The sequence below is a fragment of the Podarcis filfolensis genome, assembly GCF_964270895.1.
Source record: "Podarcis filfolensis genome assembly, chromosome: 10".
In the NCBI taxonomy this organism is placed as follows: domain Eukaryota; kingdom Metazoa; phylum Chordata; class Lepidosauria; order Squamata; family Lacertidae; genus Podarcis; species Podarcis filfolensis.
In genome coordinates this window covers 14,069,282-14,084,582 of record NC_139612.1, presented here as the reverse complement: position 1 = coordinate 14,084,582, position 15,301 = coordinate 14,069,282, and the positions used below count along the sequence as shown (strand labels likewise).

At 43.7% G+C, this 15,301-nt stretch overlaps 1 long non-coding RNA gene across 2 annotated transcripts in view; it reads right to left on the bottom strand.

Moving 5' to 3' along the window:
* Positions 1-467: 467 nt before the first annotated feature.
* Positions 468-15,301, bottom strand: part of LOC310744257 — a 40,597-nt gene continuing 25,763 nt past the window's right edge. For both annotated transcript variants that reach the window (XR_014539457.1, XR_014539458.1), the window contains one exon: positions 468-696. This is a non-coding gene — a long non-coding RNA (uncharacterized lncRNA). The remainder of the gene's footprint in view (positions 697-15,301) is intronic.

Genomic DNA, 15,301 nt, shown 5'->3' with positions numbered 1-15,301 from the left:
ACCAAACTTTCAGAAGACATCTGAAGGCAGCCCTGTTTATGGAAGCTTTTAATGTTTAATAGGTTATTGTTTTTTAGTGTTCTGTTGGAAGCCGCCTAGAGTGGCTGGGGAAACACAGCCAGATGGGCGGGGTATAAATAAATTATTATTGTTGTTGTTGTTATCATCATCATCATCATCAGACAGGACACCCACTGCTTCGGGAGGCACTGGAAGCCACACCAGAGGCCTCGCGATGGGTGCTTGTGCCCCCAAAGCCCCCTATGGTTGGCACCAGTGGTTCCCAAGACTGTTTGTGGGAAGCGATGGCAATTAAAGTGATACGTGACTAAATGTGAAGTGTGGATGTGAGCCAAGTTTTCACCCTTCAAATATTCACACCAAGAAAGGATCCCAGGGCACAGGTGAGGCACATCTCTCTTAAGCAGCTCATTTATCTCCTTGATAGCACAATGTCCACCGTGGCTCTGAATGTTTTTGCGTTGAATAAGAAGTTACGAACTCTGCTTTCTGGGCGTAATGTATCTCTCTTCTCCCACGTCCCCCCACTGGTAGTTCTGCCCAGCGAAGGTCAAGGCAATCTATAAAAAATGGAATGCTTATTTGACTTGCAGTTCGGCGGGCCTAAACAAATCAGTTTTGATGGCATGGGTTGCATCATTTCAGGTTCGTTGCCTCCCAAATGGAGAAAGAGCCCTGAGATATACCGTATTTTTTGCTCTATAAGACTCATTTTTTCCCTCCTAAAAAGTAAGGGGAAATGTGTGTGCGTCTTATGGAGCAAATGCAGCCTGTGCAGCTATCACAGAAGCCAGAACAGCAAGAGGGATTGCTGCTTTCACTGCGCAGCGATCACTCTTGCTGTTCTGGCTTCTGAGATTCAGAATATATTTTTTTTCTTGTTTTCCTCCTCCAAAAACTAGGTGCATCTTGTGGTCTGGTGCGTCTTATAGAGTGAAAAATACGGTATATGGGGTGGGAAAGAAGGGGAGGAGAAATAAAAATGATATTTTTTATTTTAAAAATGCAGAGCTTGCTTCACAGCAAAGGAGCCTGAAAGAAAACATAACACTGAATTGTTTGCAACATTATTGCTGTGAGGGAAGGCCCAAATCTCCATAGTGTGACTACTAAGAAAATGAACATAAACTGCGTTCTGAGTTTTGTTAAGAAGCACACACACACACCGCCACCGACAACAAAATCCCAAGCACCCTTAAACACGAAGAGTGAAGATAACAATGGTTCACAGTTTTCCCCTGAGGCGCTAATGAGGCTTCCTGCAAAATATATAATTGGATATGTCATCTTTTTAGGGTGGCAGCACTATTGCCACCTTTTGAATGCTATTGTGTTTGGTCACCCATGGGCGGTAAGTCCCATGTTATGAGGGTGGTCTTTCTTTACCGATTGCATTCCTTAGCATGAACAGCTTGAAAAGTGTCAGAGTTCCCTGGCTCATTATTTCTATGAAACTGGCATAGCAGCCGCGTCCTCGGAGCTGAATAGAGCATTCCTGGGAGAATCCGACATCGTTTCCCACCTAAATTTAGAGCGTTTGGGAGCCAGCCTCTGTCTGTTCTCAGAGCCTCCAGCGAAAGCTAGGGATGCATTCCTGCGACATTTCAAACAGTAGTTAGATAACACTTCTAAGCTGCCTTATACCTAGCCAAGCCAATGGATTTTTATAGAATATCGGGCTGTTAATTGAAATTTCAGTCAATCCTGATTTTAAGTCTGCTCATTTAATGTTATCAGTGCCTTGCTTTATGCAACAGGCTTGGGCGTCTATTGTTGTGTTGTTGTTTATTAGTTGTCTCATAATACAGCCTCTCTTGTGGCATAGGTAAAGGTAAAGGGACCCCTGACCATTAGGTCCCGTCGTGGACGACTCTGGGGTTGCGGCACTCATCTCGCTTTGTTGGCCAAGGGAACCGGCATACAGCTTCCGGGTCATGTGACCAGCATGACTAAGGCACTTCTGGCGAACCAGAGCAGCGCACGGAAATGCCGTTTACCTTCCCATGGGAGCGGTACCTATTTATCTACTTACACTTTGACGTGCTTTCGAACTGCTAGGGACCGAGCAACGGGAGCTCACCCCATTGCGGGGATTCGAACTGCCAACCTTCTGATCTGCAAGCTCTAGGCTCTGTGGTTTAGACCATTGTGACATACAATGACTTAATAAAGACACCTTTGGGGGGAAAGTGATTGAGAGGGTTATGCCACAAGAACTGCAAGTACTCTCAGATGAAACTGATTATCTTGGCCCATACTGATCTGGGTTCAGGCATGGCTATGGGACGGAATCGCGTCTTAAAGCATTTCATTCCCACCGCCTCAATTTTATTGTTTTGTTGCAAACCGCTTTGAGGAGGGTGTTGTTTTACAAACAAGCAGCAAATAAATTCACCTCAGCGTTCACTAGGCCTAAATATGAGTAAATTGCATCGTCCCAGCTTTGTTATTTTCCTGTTTGTGCCCCCCCTCACACTTTAACCACATTGGATGTTTAAAAGAGCAATAGATTGTAACAGAGTGTATTACAGCAATAGGGCCTTGGAGAGTGATCTCGTTCTGAAGTTTTTGTAAAATCACATCGCTGTCTGTTATAATGATAGTTAAAACCAGAGAGAGCGCTCTAATAAATCTCTACTCGTGCATCTGGGATTGTGGTTAATGCTTAATGAGGGGGAGATAGAGAGGCAGGATTTAGTGTTTCTGAAGGAATGTTCCGAGAATTGCAACCATATAAATGCAGAGGGAGGAATAGCCAGGCAGTTAATTCCCATATTGCATCACACGATCAAAAAAATAAAATAAAAAATACTGACAAGATGAGAAACAGTAAAAGAAAAGAAAAGCGTAAAGTCCTCTGGCAGCATTAAAATATTGCAGGGCATTTCAAGGTTATTAAAACAAATTCCATTCACGTCACTGAAGCTGTTTCAAAATATTCAAGTCAGCAAGAAGCTTCTTCAATGTTTTACAACCCTGGTCGTCTTTCCCCAGTTATTCCTGCGCTTCAGTACTTGAGTTTAGTAGATTGGGGAGGGGTGGTGGTAAAAGCATTTTCTTCTGTGGCTAACCTGAATTTGTTAATCAAGAATAAACCGAAAAGAGAGTAAAATGAAAGGCAATTTATCATATCATATAGAACAATGAGATTATGATGCAACAAAAACATTCAAAGCTTCGAGTGGCATTATATGTGTCAGGCAGGAAAGATAATGCAAAGTAATCATGATTTAGGTTTATCCCCTCCCTCCTTGTCATTTGGTCCTAGGAATGCTTTATTACTCACATAACTTCACTTTGATTAAGAATTTTTAGCTCATTCACCTTGACCTTTTAAGCAATGCAAAGAGCACACCCCTGTTCTGGGTGATGGTCTACAGAATTTATTTATTTTTTAAAGTATAAAGTAAAGGTAAAGGGACCCCTGACCTTTAGATCCAGTCGTGGACGACTCTGGGGTTGCAGCGCTCATCTCGCTTTACTGGCTGAGGGAGCCGGCGTACAGCTTCCAGGTCATGTGGCCAGCATGACTAAGCCGCTTCTGGCAAACCAGAGCAGCGCACGGAAATGCCATTTACCTTCCCGCTGGAGCGGTACCTATTTATCTACTTGCACTTTGACGTGCTTTCGAATTGCTAGGTTGGCAGGAGCTGGGACTGAGCAATGGGAGCTCACCCCATTGTGGGGATTCGAGCCACCAATCTTCTGATCAGCAATTCCTAGGCTCTGTGGTTTAACCCACAGCGCCACCCGCGTCCCAGTAACTGGGTAAAGGTAAAGGGACCCCTGACTGTTAGATCCAGTCGTGGACAACTCTGGGGTTGCGGCGCTCATCTCACTTTATTGGCTGAGGGAGCCGGTGTACAGCTTCCAGGTCATCTGGCCAGCATGACTAAGCCTCTTCTGGCGAACCAGAGGAGTGCATGGAAACGTTGTTTACCTTCCCGCCGCAGTGGTACCTATTTATCTACTTGCACTTTGATGTGCTTTCAAACTGCTAGGTTGGCAGGAGCAGGAACCAAGCAACAGGAGTTCATCCTGTTGCGCAGATTCGAACTGCCGACCTTCTGATCAGCAAGCCCTAGGCTCTGTTGTTTAACCCACAGTGCCACCCGCGTCCCTTTTTAAAGTATACTTTCATCCAAAAACAAAACAAAACAATTTTGTAGTATGGTGGCTGTCGAGGCTCATTGCATGGCAGCCCAAAATACACCCAGAGCCAAGTGGTGAAGAGGGCACCTTTATCAATGAATGGCCAAATTGTGTTTTGAAGTCTTTGAAAAAACAGACTCCCAAACACTGACATGCCCATGTAATAAGTGCAAATCGAATTGTGGTCAAATTGTCAAACTGTTCACAAGAAAAGGAGACTCATAAATACCTTTGGTTGTTGAGAGTCACTTTTTTTTTAAAAAAAAGTTTTCATTGCTAAAATAAAGAAGAAAAGAAAAAAAGAAAAGGGAGAGAAAAAGAAAGTAAAAAAGTGTGAAAAATGCAATGTAATATAATACAATAAATATCCAGTTACATTTCTATACATGTTGTTGCTGCTGCTGTTGCTGTTGTTTAAATTCGTATACCACCCTATACCCGCAGGTCTCAGGGTGGTTACAACATAAAATCACAATATAAAAACATATAAACATAATAAAAACAAGAACAACCCAATAACCCCCAAGAGATAATATTATTGTCCTAATACACACATGATTATTAATACCCTACTGTATTCTGTATAAACTCATTCCAAATATCAATATATTTATCCAAATAAAGTCTTTATCTATAAATAATACGTTCATATGTTGCTAGTGTTGTCATGTCATCAATTATGCTGTAAACCACTTTGAGATTTTTCTTAAAAATATAAAGCGATATAGAAATGAAATTATTATTATTATTATTATTTCACTGATTAAAGGAGATCCTTTCTTTATTTAATATCAATCTTTTGGCCACAGTTAGGGAACATAGAATCCATTTTCATTGTCCAGTTGTCAACTTCCATGCAACAGGTATAACATTGAAAATAATATTTTGAAAATTCAGATTTTTCTGCACAATCATATTTATATAGCCCAGCACTTTCTCCCCAAACTGAGTGAGTATAGGGCACCTCAAAGACATTTCCTAAACAGAGAGCTCATCTTTTGGAAATACGTTCCGGCTATAAAAAGGGTGAGAGTCATTTATTAGGATCAAAAAATGTTGCATATCAACTGCTGTTGGGCCTGAATGGTACAAAGTAGATGATCAGATTAAGTAGGGTATTTATTTGTCCCTGAAAGGTTATGTGAGGACAAATGGATGGCTTTGTTTTCTTCTGCAAATAAGTAAATAAGTCCTGCTACCGTAGACATCAGATAAAATTCTCTCAATCTTCCTATCAGTGGTGGTTTATTTATTTATTTTTTAAAAAATAATAAAACCGAGAGCTGAATAACAAACCTATTTGCCACTTTGGGTCTCCCCCCGTTTCCTTTATTCTACCTCATGAAATGCTGATTTGGGCTATCACTGATTTTCTACCATGCATAATATTTATTTATTTAATGTATATTCCTCCCTATACTCAGGGCGGCTCACAGAACAAAGCCAGAACACAAAACCACAAAATATGTAACCAAAATAAAAGCAGCAACCCAAAATCCTCCCAAACCCCCAGATTTTAAAAGGCTATAGGATGTCAATCAAATCAACCAAAGGCCTGGTTAAAAAGGAATGGTTTTGCCTGGTGCCTAAAGGTGTATAATGGAGGCACCAGGCGAACTTTCCTGGGGGAGAGCATTCCACAGACGGGGAGCCACTGCAGAGAAGGCCCCGTTCTCATGTTGCCACCCTCCGGACCTCTCAAGGAGGAGGCACATGAAAGAGGGCCTCAGAAGATGATCTCAGGGTCCAGGTAGGTTAATATGGGAAGAGGTGGTCCTTGAGGTCTTGCGACTGTGAGCCGTTTAAGGCTTTATAGGTCAAAACCAGCACTTTGAATTGGGCCTGGAAACTAACTGGTAGCCAGTGCAGTCGGACCAGGATCGGTGTAATATGCTCAAACTGTCTTGCTCCGGTGAGCAACCTGGCCACTGAATTCTGCACTTGCTCAAGTTTCTGAACCATCTTCAGAGGCAGCCCTACATATAACACATTGCACTAATCTAACCTTGAGGTTACCAGAGCCTAGACAACAGTATGCTCTGTCCCTGTCCAGATAGGGGCGTAGCTAGGCCACCAGTCAAAGCTTATGGAAGGCACTCCAGGCCACTGAGGCCACCTGAGCCTCAAGTGACAACGAAGAAGAAGAAGTAGAAGAAGAGGAGAAGTCTGGAGTCTTAAAGCGGCTAACATTCTCCTTTCCCTTCCTCCCCCACAACAAACACTCTGTGAGGTGAGTGGGGCTGAGAGACTTCAAAGAAGTGTGACTGGCCCAAGGTCACCCAGTAGCTGCATGTGGAGGAGCGGGGAAGCGAACCCGGTTCACCAGATTACGAGTCTACCACTCTTAACCACTACACCACACTGGCTTTCAGGAGTCTCAGGACCCAGGAGTATCCCCAAGCTATGAACCGGCTCCTTCCAAGGAAGTGTAACCCCACCAAGAGCAGCTGATCTCCTACCCATCTGGTCTAGGGAACCACCCTATTAATAGTGCTTCTGTCTTATCTGATACTGAGATAAGACTTGGATATGGGAAAAATAAATGAACCATAAAGGTAAAGGTAAAGGGACCCCTGACCATTAGGTCCAGTCGTGACTGACTCTGGGGTTGCGGCGCTCATCTCGCTTTATTGGCCGAGGGAGCCGGCGTACAGCTTCCAGGTCATGTGGCCAGCATGACTAAGCCGCTTCTGGCGAACCAGAGCAGTGCACGGAAATGCCGTTTACCTTCCTGCAGAAGCGGTACCTATTTATCTACTTGCACTTTGACATGCTTTCGAACTGCTAGGTTGGCAGGTGTTCAAACTGCTAGGTTGGCAGGGCTAGGTTGAACCATACACCCCACTATTTTTGTATGGGTTTTCTCATTCCACTAGGGCAGGTTTCCTCAACCTTGGCCCTCCAGATGTTTTTGGCCTACAACTCCCATGATCCCTAGCTAGCAGGACCAGTAGTCAGGGATAATGGGAATTGTAGACTCAAAACATCCGGAGGGCTGAGGTTGAGGACTAGGGGGATATGTGTGCGAAAACCTGATCCTAGGCACTTAGTGCCTTTCCTGTAACTGGATGTGGTGAGGAATTATCAGAATGGAGGAGAGCTATTGAATTACTGTGGACCCCTGATCCCCTCCCCAAAGTATGTCAGGACGAATCGCCTGGGCTATTACTGGGAACCTGCCACTCTGTTTTGAGCTGCCTCCATGTGGTGAGTCATTAGAACTGCAGGTTGGTGCGATCACCAAATGACTTATATCTGTGGAATACAGCTCATTTACACTGCATTATTGCAAACAGTATGCTTAACAATTTACAGTAGCTTGGACAACAGCCCGGATTGGAATGATTTAACGACTTGGGAGTTACTGCGTCATTAAACTTCAGACGATAGACTTGGACAACAGCCTGGTTTGGAAGATTGGAATGGAGTCAGGGAAAGCTGCGCTGGCAAATAGACAGTTGAAAAAAAAATATATATACACAAATAAAGCCGTATTCGACGGACGAAAGGATATATGATTTCTGACATGACTGAGAATCGCAGAACCAGGGATGGAGAACTTTAAAGCGTTAAGATCAGAAGGCGGAAAATACGAAAACAACGAGAAGAGGCAGGGATGAAGATTTGGAGATATGCTTCAGAGGTCCAGACGATGGGGAGCCTGGAAAAATTAATAATTACAATTTGGATTATCATTGGTCATTTTTTAAATTTTAGCTTATTATTTTTAATTGGATTATGATTTGGATATGAGATTGGCTGTTTTTTATGGGAAAATCAATAAAAATGATTTTTTTTTAAAAAAAGGACTGCAGGTTGGTGCATCTTCCTGGGTAGGTGAAATCTCAGGCTCCAAACAGCAATGTTCACCAAGGCTGGCCATTGGGATCCCTGAGCCCCCTAGGGAGAAAGTGTTATAAAGTAATTCTTGTGGGTGCTGCGACTTTGCCTGAACCCTCAGTTCTGATTCTCTGATTCAGCCCCTGCCTCCTGTTCCCCCATGGCCCAGCCTTAACGCAAAATGACCCCGCGCATGTAACCTGAAATATACTCGGAGTCGAGTGTGGATTTCATGCTCTTTATTCAGCTCATGGTAGTGAGGCATGAAGTTTCCCCAAAATATCTGCTTTATATACATTATTTACACAATGGGCCGCACGTGATTGGCTAATTCTGGGATTCTCCTGTAGGCCAATCAGGTTGCGGATTCACTTCCACCTGGAGCTGGATTGGGTGGCTCCTGCGGACCAATCATACTGCTGCATTGTTCTAGGACCAATCAGACTGCTGCATTCTGAATCCTATTGTTCTAGGACCTGTCTTTTGGATCCTATTCAACTCAGTACATAACATAACATAACCGTTCTGCATAATTTGGCACAGGACTCACATTATTGGTATACAGCTGGAACGATCCCGGCAGAGACTGCGCCGAATAGGAATTCGAACAGCACCTGAGCTTATGTAGTTGTCTGTGACGCAGGAAACACCCATCTCCTGTCCTTAGAGCTGATTTTTAAAAACATTTTTCATGAAATGTGCTCAAATCTTTCTTCTCCCCGCCCAGAGACTTGACTCGTCGACATAACCGTTCCCATCAACGACGAGATCACAGAGCATTTTTAATCTTAAACTGGATAGAAAGGTAGAGATTACTGCTTAAAGGGGGAGACCATTAGTATGTCCGAGGGTTCCCACGTATTCATCACGACTCTGATACAGATCAGTATTAATAATGGGAGCAGCCAGACACAATCCATTTGCTCGATGTTCTCTCTCCCTCCTTCTCTCTGCTCAGACTGCCTTCTCTCCCCCCCCCCCCACTACTCCCCGCCTCCAGACACTGCCTGCTCTGGTCTCCAGACAGAAAAGCCAGACAAGGCCATTCATCAATGCAGCTATAATCTGTCTGATTTTATTAGCTTTTGAATTTTATCACCAAAACGTATGCGGGATGGGGGGGAAAGGACGACGACGTAAAAGCAGGCATCATACAATACTTCCATACCTATGTATCCCCCTCGGTGTTGCAGCCCGGAATGAGGCCAAAACAACACAGGAAACAACGAGCAGGAAATTTCCATGATATTTCCCCTGCTTCTGTCTGATTTATGTGCTTCATGCTCATCTGTGATGTATCCTTTGGAAAAGTGCAGAACTGTTGTTAGCAGAATTCTCTGGCATGCATTTTGATTTTCAATTCCATCACTTTTTAAAATGTGGGTTTCTTGCATTTCCTTTAGCAGGAAACAAAATCCAACTCATTTTCTTTTGTTTCAGGGGGTAAAATAGATTAAGGAGTGTGTGTGTTTGTGTGTGCAGACTTCTTCAGAAGTTAAAAGCCGCTGTTTTTCCACTGTAAACTCATGTTCTCGTAAGTACACCAGCTCATAGCTACTCATTAAGAAGCAGGCATGTCAGAGAATTCTGCCGTAACCGGGTGCAAATATGGAAATTCTCATTGCTTCAGTGTTTGGGGATGAAATTCCTCGAAGTGAATGCAATCCACATTTGTTCATAGTGGGTTATTTAGAAATAAAATAAAAAACCTGCAAGATTATACATAATTAATGTTGGATTTTTTTTGACATGACACTTTGTTTGACGTTCTGTTATCGTGATGCTCAATAGAGGTTTAGAACCCTGCAGGGAGCTGGCTAATTGATAGGCCATTAGTTGCTTTGTTTACTTTGAAAGAAAACACACAGGGATGTGAATAATGCAAGGTATTTGTTTTCAGGGCTGGGCACAGCCTTCGCCCCCCACCTGATCCAGACCCCAAGATGACCCCGATCTGACTCAGGCCAACCCAGGGAACACCTGACTCATATCCAGCCCTGAATCAATTTGAGGGGTGCGGCTAATGCTTAACCCTAGGTAACATATGGTTGAGAGCAGAGTTGGGGAAGATGTTGGTGCTGACCTTTAAAGCCCTAAACAGCCTCGGTCCAGTATACCTGAAGGAGCGTCTCCACCCCCATCGTTCTGCCCGGACACCGAGGTCCAGTGCCGAGGGCCTTCTGGTGGTTCCCTCGCTGCGAGGTTACAGGGAACCAGGCAGAGGGCCTTCTCGGTAGTGGCACCCGCCCTGTGGAACGCCCTCCCAGCAGATGTCAAAGAGAAGAACAACTACCAGACTTTTAGAAGACATCTGAAGGCAGCCCTGTTTAGGGAAGCATTTAATATTTAATAGGTTATTGTATTTTAGTGTTCTGTTGGAAGCTGCCCAGAGTGGCTGGGGAAACCCAGCCAGATGGGCGGGATATAAATAATAAATTATTATTATATTGTTATTATCTCCCTGCCCAACCGCTCTGCAGAGAGCAGGAGGGTCAATCCTGATGGGTGCTGTTTTGCTAGCACATTCCCTATGGGGCAAGGCAGATACCTGCACCCTGCAGGACTGAATCCCCTACTCACCAATCCTACTAGGGCAGAGTTGGCCCGCCCATGAGGAGCACATAATACATTCTGCATTTGTACAAAATGCGTCTTTTAGTGTGGCACCACCCAGACTTTGGAACTCCCAGCCTATTGCATACCCTGCAAGTGTCCTGGAAAAAACAGGGACAACCCATTTTTTATCATGAGAGAATGGCAGCCATTTTGTTTGTTGTGATCTCGTGAGATTTCACAGTGCAGTTTTCCCATTTAAAAAACCTTATATTTTTGGGGGGGCCCATGATCTCGCGTGATGCTCCAAAATGCTCACTTTTTTGCACTGTGCCCCCCAAAACTCTATGGGGGGCATGACATGAAATCACGTGAGATCACAGTAGCCAAAATGGCCACTGTACTCTCACAATAAAAAATGGGAAGATGACGTCCTGGAAGATGGTGTCGTGAATTTGGCTTCAAAGTGTTGAAGGGGATGCGATTGCCATCATGCAAATACCTTCACTGTGCTCTTTTTTGTGCTGGTAAGAACATTTTCATTGAGGCACAACAATCTAGATGTGTAGATCTTTGTTCCCTACTTGTGCCTGATGTCTACATTCACTTATCCCGTCTTCCCATTTTGTGGCTTGCCTCCACTGTCAAAATTTATTAGGCCAGCCCTGTACAGTGGTACCTCGGTTTTCGAACGTAATCCATCCCAGAAGACTGTTCGACTTCCGAAACTTTCAAAAACCGAGGCGCAAAGGGGGGTTTGCAATTACAATGGAGAAAATTGAAAAAACCTCGGTGGAAGCTGTTCGACTTCCGAGGCGCATTCGAAAATGGAAGCAATTACTTCCAGGTTTTCGGCGTTCCAAAACCAAAATGTTCGGCTTCCAAGATGCTCGAAAACCGAAACATTTGGCTTCCAAGACACTTGAAAACCGAGGTACCACTGTACTGGGGTGTGCTTTGTCAGTGTGTTCCCTGCATAGCTGTCAAGCGTCCCTTATATGGAGGGACAATCCCTTATCCCAGCACCATGTCCCGCTGCTGTCCCTTATTGATGATGTCCCTTAAATTTCCCGGGTTTCAAAGGAAGCAGCTCCTCTCCCTCCCTCCCTGCCGGCCAGGGAGGAGGGGGGTAGAGCTTGCATGCCTTGTGCCGATCAAATCGGCCGTGTTGCCTGGGGGCTCGCCTTTGCTTAGCGCTTCCCAGCGGAGAGGGGACGGTGGTTTCCCTTTGCCGGGTTGCTGTGCTATGGGAACCACCGCTTGAGGCTTTGTTTGGCTGCTGGTTGACTAAAATCCCTTATTTTGGCTGCTGATCCCTTATTTTCGAGGCTGCTGGTCCCTTTTTTTCAAATCTGTAAGTTGATAGCTATGGTTCCCTGAAGCCAGTAGGATTGTATTCTCCACTCACCAGCTGGTTAATGAAGGGTTCAATCCTTTTCAGTTTTACTGCATGTTTCTGTCCGCCTACGGGAACCAGAGTTCATAGGCAAAGCTCCTTCTTCCTGCCTTGTTCCTTGTTCCCTGACAGCTCCAGATCACTCCAGGAGGCCTGACTTGACCTGGGCAATCCAAGGCAGTCTCCACCCAATTCAGCTGAAGAAATTCGGTTTGGTTTGCATTGTAATGCACATTTCCTGAAACAATACATGAACCAAACCACAGCTCTTCTTTACAGCTCTGTAAATTGTGCGATGCAGATTTCTGACCACAAAGTGTGTAGAGGAATTAATCCATTTCAGAAAATTTATATACCACTGGATTGTAAAAAAAGAAATTTAAAAAAAAAAATCAAGGCGATTTACACATGTTAAGAACACTGTAAAATCTGTAAAAATAATTTCAAAAATCAATGATAAGCTAAAAATAATATTAAAATACATGCATTCAGAAGTCCTTGTAAAAAAAATGATAATAAATTTCATTGCCAACCAGCCAGGTGTTTGCATGCATGAAATATCACTATTAGAACCGGCCTTGGACGTATCTTCTGAGCTGTCAAATTCTTATCTGTGAAATAATCTCTCTTGCAAGTTGTAACTTCTTAATATTTACACAAACAACTGGGAAGAATGTAAGGGGCCTAAGGATAAATGGATGGATCTTTTAGTGAGATTACACAGCTGCGCTTAAGAAACGCACGCAGGAAGAGATAAATGCTCGCACATCCCACATATTTACTGGGCACATACGAATGATTAATAATAATAAGAAAGGACAAGGGTGACATTTCTAGAAAAATGGGATGGTATTGGCCCACTGGAATGATGATTTACAGAGAGGAGCAGTATGGAGAGGCTTGTTGTGCTTTTCTGCAATGATTGGCATCCTAACCAAGCCACATGCTTCGAGACACGGTCTTTGGCCACGTCAAATTTATGTCTGGAATATATCTCAGCTATGGGGAACTTCTTCCTTTTCCAGTCCCAGAGCTGCATTCCCCTTTGGACGATGTTTCATGGGCCTCATATTGGCGATGGATGTGGTTAAGAGGGGAAGGTTGGTGTTGCTAGAGGAAGACGTGGACTGGACAAGTGAGGCAAGTCTTACTTTTGTGCAGTAGGCAACATGCCAGCCACACAAATGTCTGTCAGTTTGCATTTCTTAGTACAGAAAGTATAATCCAGAATGTGGCAGCAAGACTGGTGACTGGCCGCCGAGACCACATAACACTTGTCCTGAAAGACCTACATTTGCTCCCAGTACGTTTCCGAGCACAAGTCAAATTGTTGGTGCTGATCTGTAAAGCCCTGAATGGCCTTGGCCCAGTATAACCGAAGGAGCGTATCCACCATCATCATTCAGCCCGGACACTGAGGTCCAGCTCCAAGGGCCTTCTGGCGGTTCCCTCCCTGTGAGGAGTGAGGTTACAGGGAACCAGGCAGAGGGCCTTCTGGGTAGTGGTGCCCGCCCTGTGGAACGCCCTCCCATCAGATGTCAAGGAAATAAACAACTATCTGACTTTTCAGAGGACATCTGAAGGCAGCCCTGTTTAGGAAAGTTTTTAATGTTTGAAGTTTTATTCTGTTTTTAGTGTTCTGTTGGGAGCCACCAACAGAAGGGTGGGCTATAAATATCATCATCATCATCATCATCATCATCATCATCATCATCATCATCATCTGATGTGTAGAGGATCTTTCCTATTCTACTTAATTCAAGAAGCTTCTGGAAGCTTCTCTGTGTGACAGAAACTTTATGATGATTGGGTTATTCCTTCTGAGTACAAGTGGTTTAAACTGGTTCTGTTATGTCTTTCTGTCAAGGTCATGCTGACTATAATAGTGAGGCCAGAAGAAGCCTGGCTTTCTCTATCTATCTCTTTTCTTTCTGGTGTGGTATTCTGTATGCTTAGTGTTAAGGTTTAGTCTTATTATAAGCTATTGTAAGTTTAGGTTAAATCTGCTGCAACTGGATTTCTTATGGACAGCGCCAATCCTGAACTTATTGGATTTGTGACCATTCTGCTCATTTGCCTTCAGTAGCAGTAAAGCTCTGCTGGATGAAATACAATTGTCTCTGGTCTATTTCTTGGGAATCCTGCAACGGGTTTAAGTTGTTACTCTGCTAACTATACATTGGAATCTACTCTGGATCAATACTGAGTAGAATTTCAATGACAAAGTCTCTTCATTCTCCATCCAGGCAGACATGAGGCAGTACCAAACACACATATTCTAGCCAGGCACAAACCACTCAAGGAGGGTGCAGAACAGGACTAGGGAGGGGTGTAGCCTGGAGATAGGAGTGTGACCTAGAAATGGACATGTTTTGGGAGGAATCCTGAGGGCCTGAAAGACAGGCCTGGAGGACCACATTCAGCCTCTTGGTGTCAAGGAGCTGTCAAGGAGCCAGGTGAAGCACGGGGCAGGCACACACACACAGCATCCACAGAATACAAACAAATAACAACAAATAAACAAATAATATACCCCAGCACAGGGAGTTTTTATGTACATATCTGGCAGTACAGTGACACCTTGGTTCTCAAACTGAATCCATTCTGGGAGTCCGTTCGACTCCTGAAACCGTTCAAAAAACAAGGCGCGTGTTCTGATTGGCTGCAAGAGCTTCCTGCAGTCAAGCAAAAGCGTGTCGGATGTTCAGCTTCCAAAAAACTTAACACCAGTGAAGTTAGCAAAAATGTATCATACTCATGATATTAAATGCTGGGAATGTAAGGAAAAAGAAGGAACCTTTTACCACATGTGGTGGATGTGCCCCAAGGTAAAAGACTTCTGGGAAAGGATTTATAATGAACTGAAAAAAGTGTTGAAAGACACATTTATTAAGAAACCAGAAACCTTTTTACTTGGTATAGTGGGTGGGTGTGTGTGTGTGTGAAATCCCCAAAAAGGATGTTACTTTTTTTCTGTATGCCACAACAGCTGTGAGAATATTATTAGCGAAGAATTGGAAGAAACAAGATTTACCAACTATCGAAGAATGGCAGATGAAGATGATGGACAATATGGAACTTGCCGAACTGACTGGGACACTCCAAGACCAGGGAGAAGAGACGGTGGAAGAAGATTGGAAGAAGTTTAAAGAATATCTGAAAAAATATGTTAATATTTAAATCTTAGAATAGCTTTGGAAGTGGATATAGGCTGTAGGGTTAGAAGTAAAAAATAGTGTATTTTAAAATAGTATTATTTGTAAGTGATAAAATGTGAAGATTTTTATGGTAAAAGTAAGCGTGATTTAGAATCATAGAATCATAGAATCATAGAGTTGG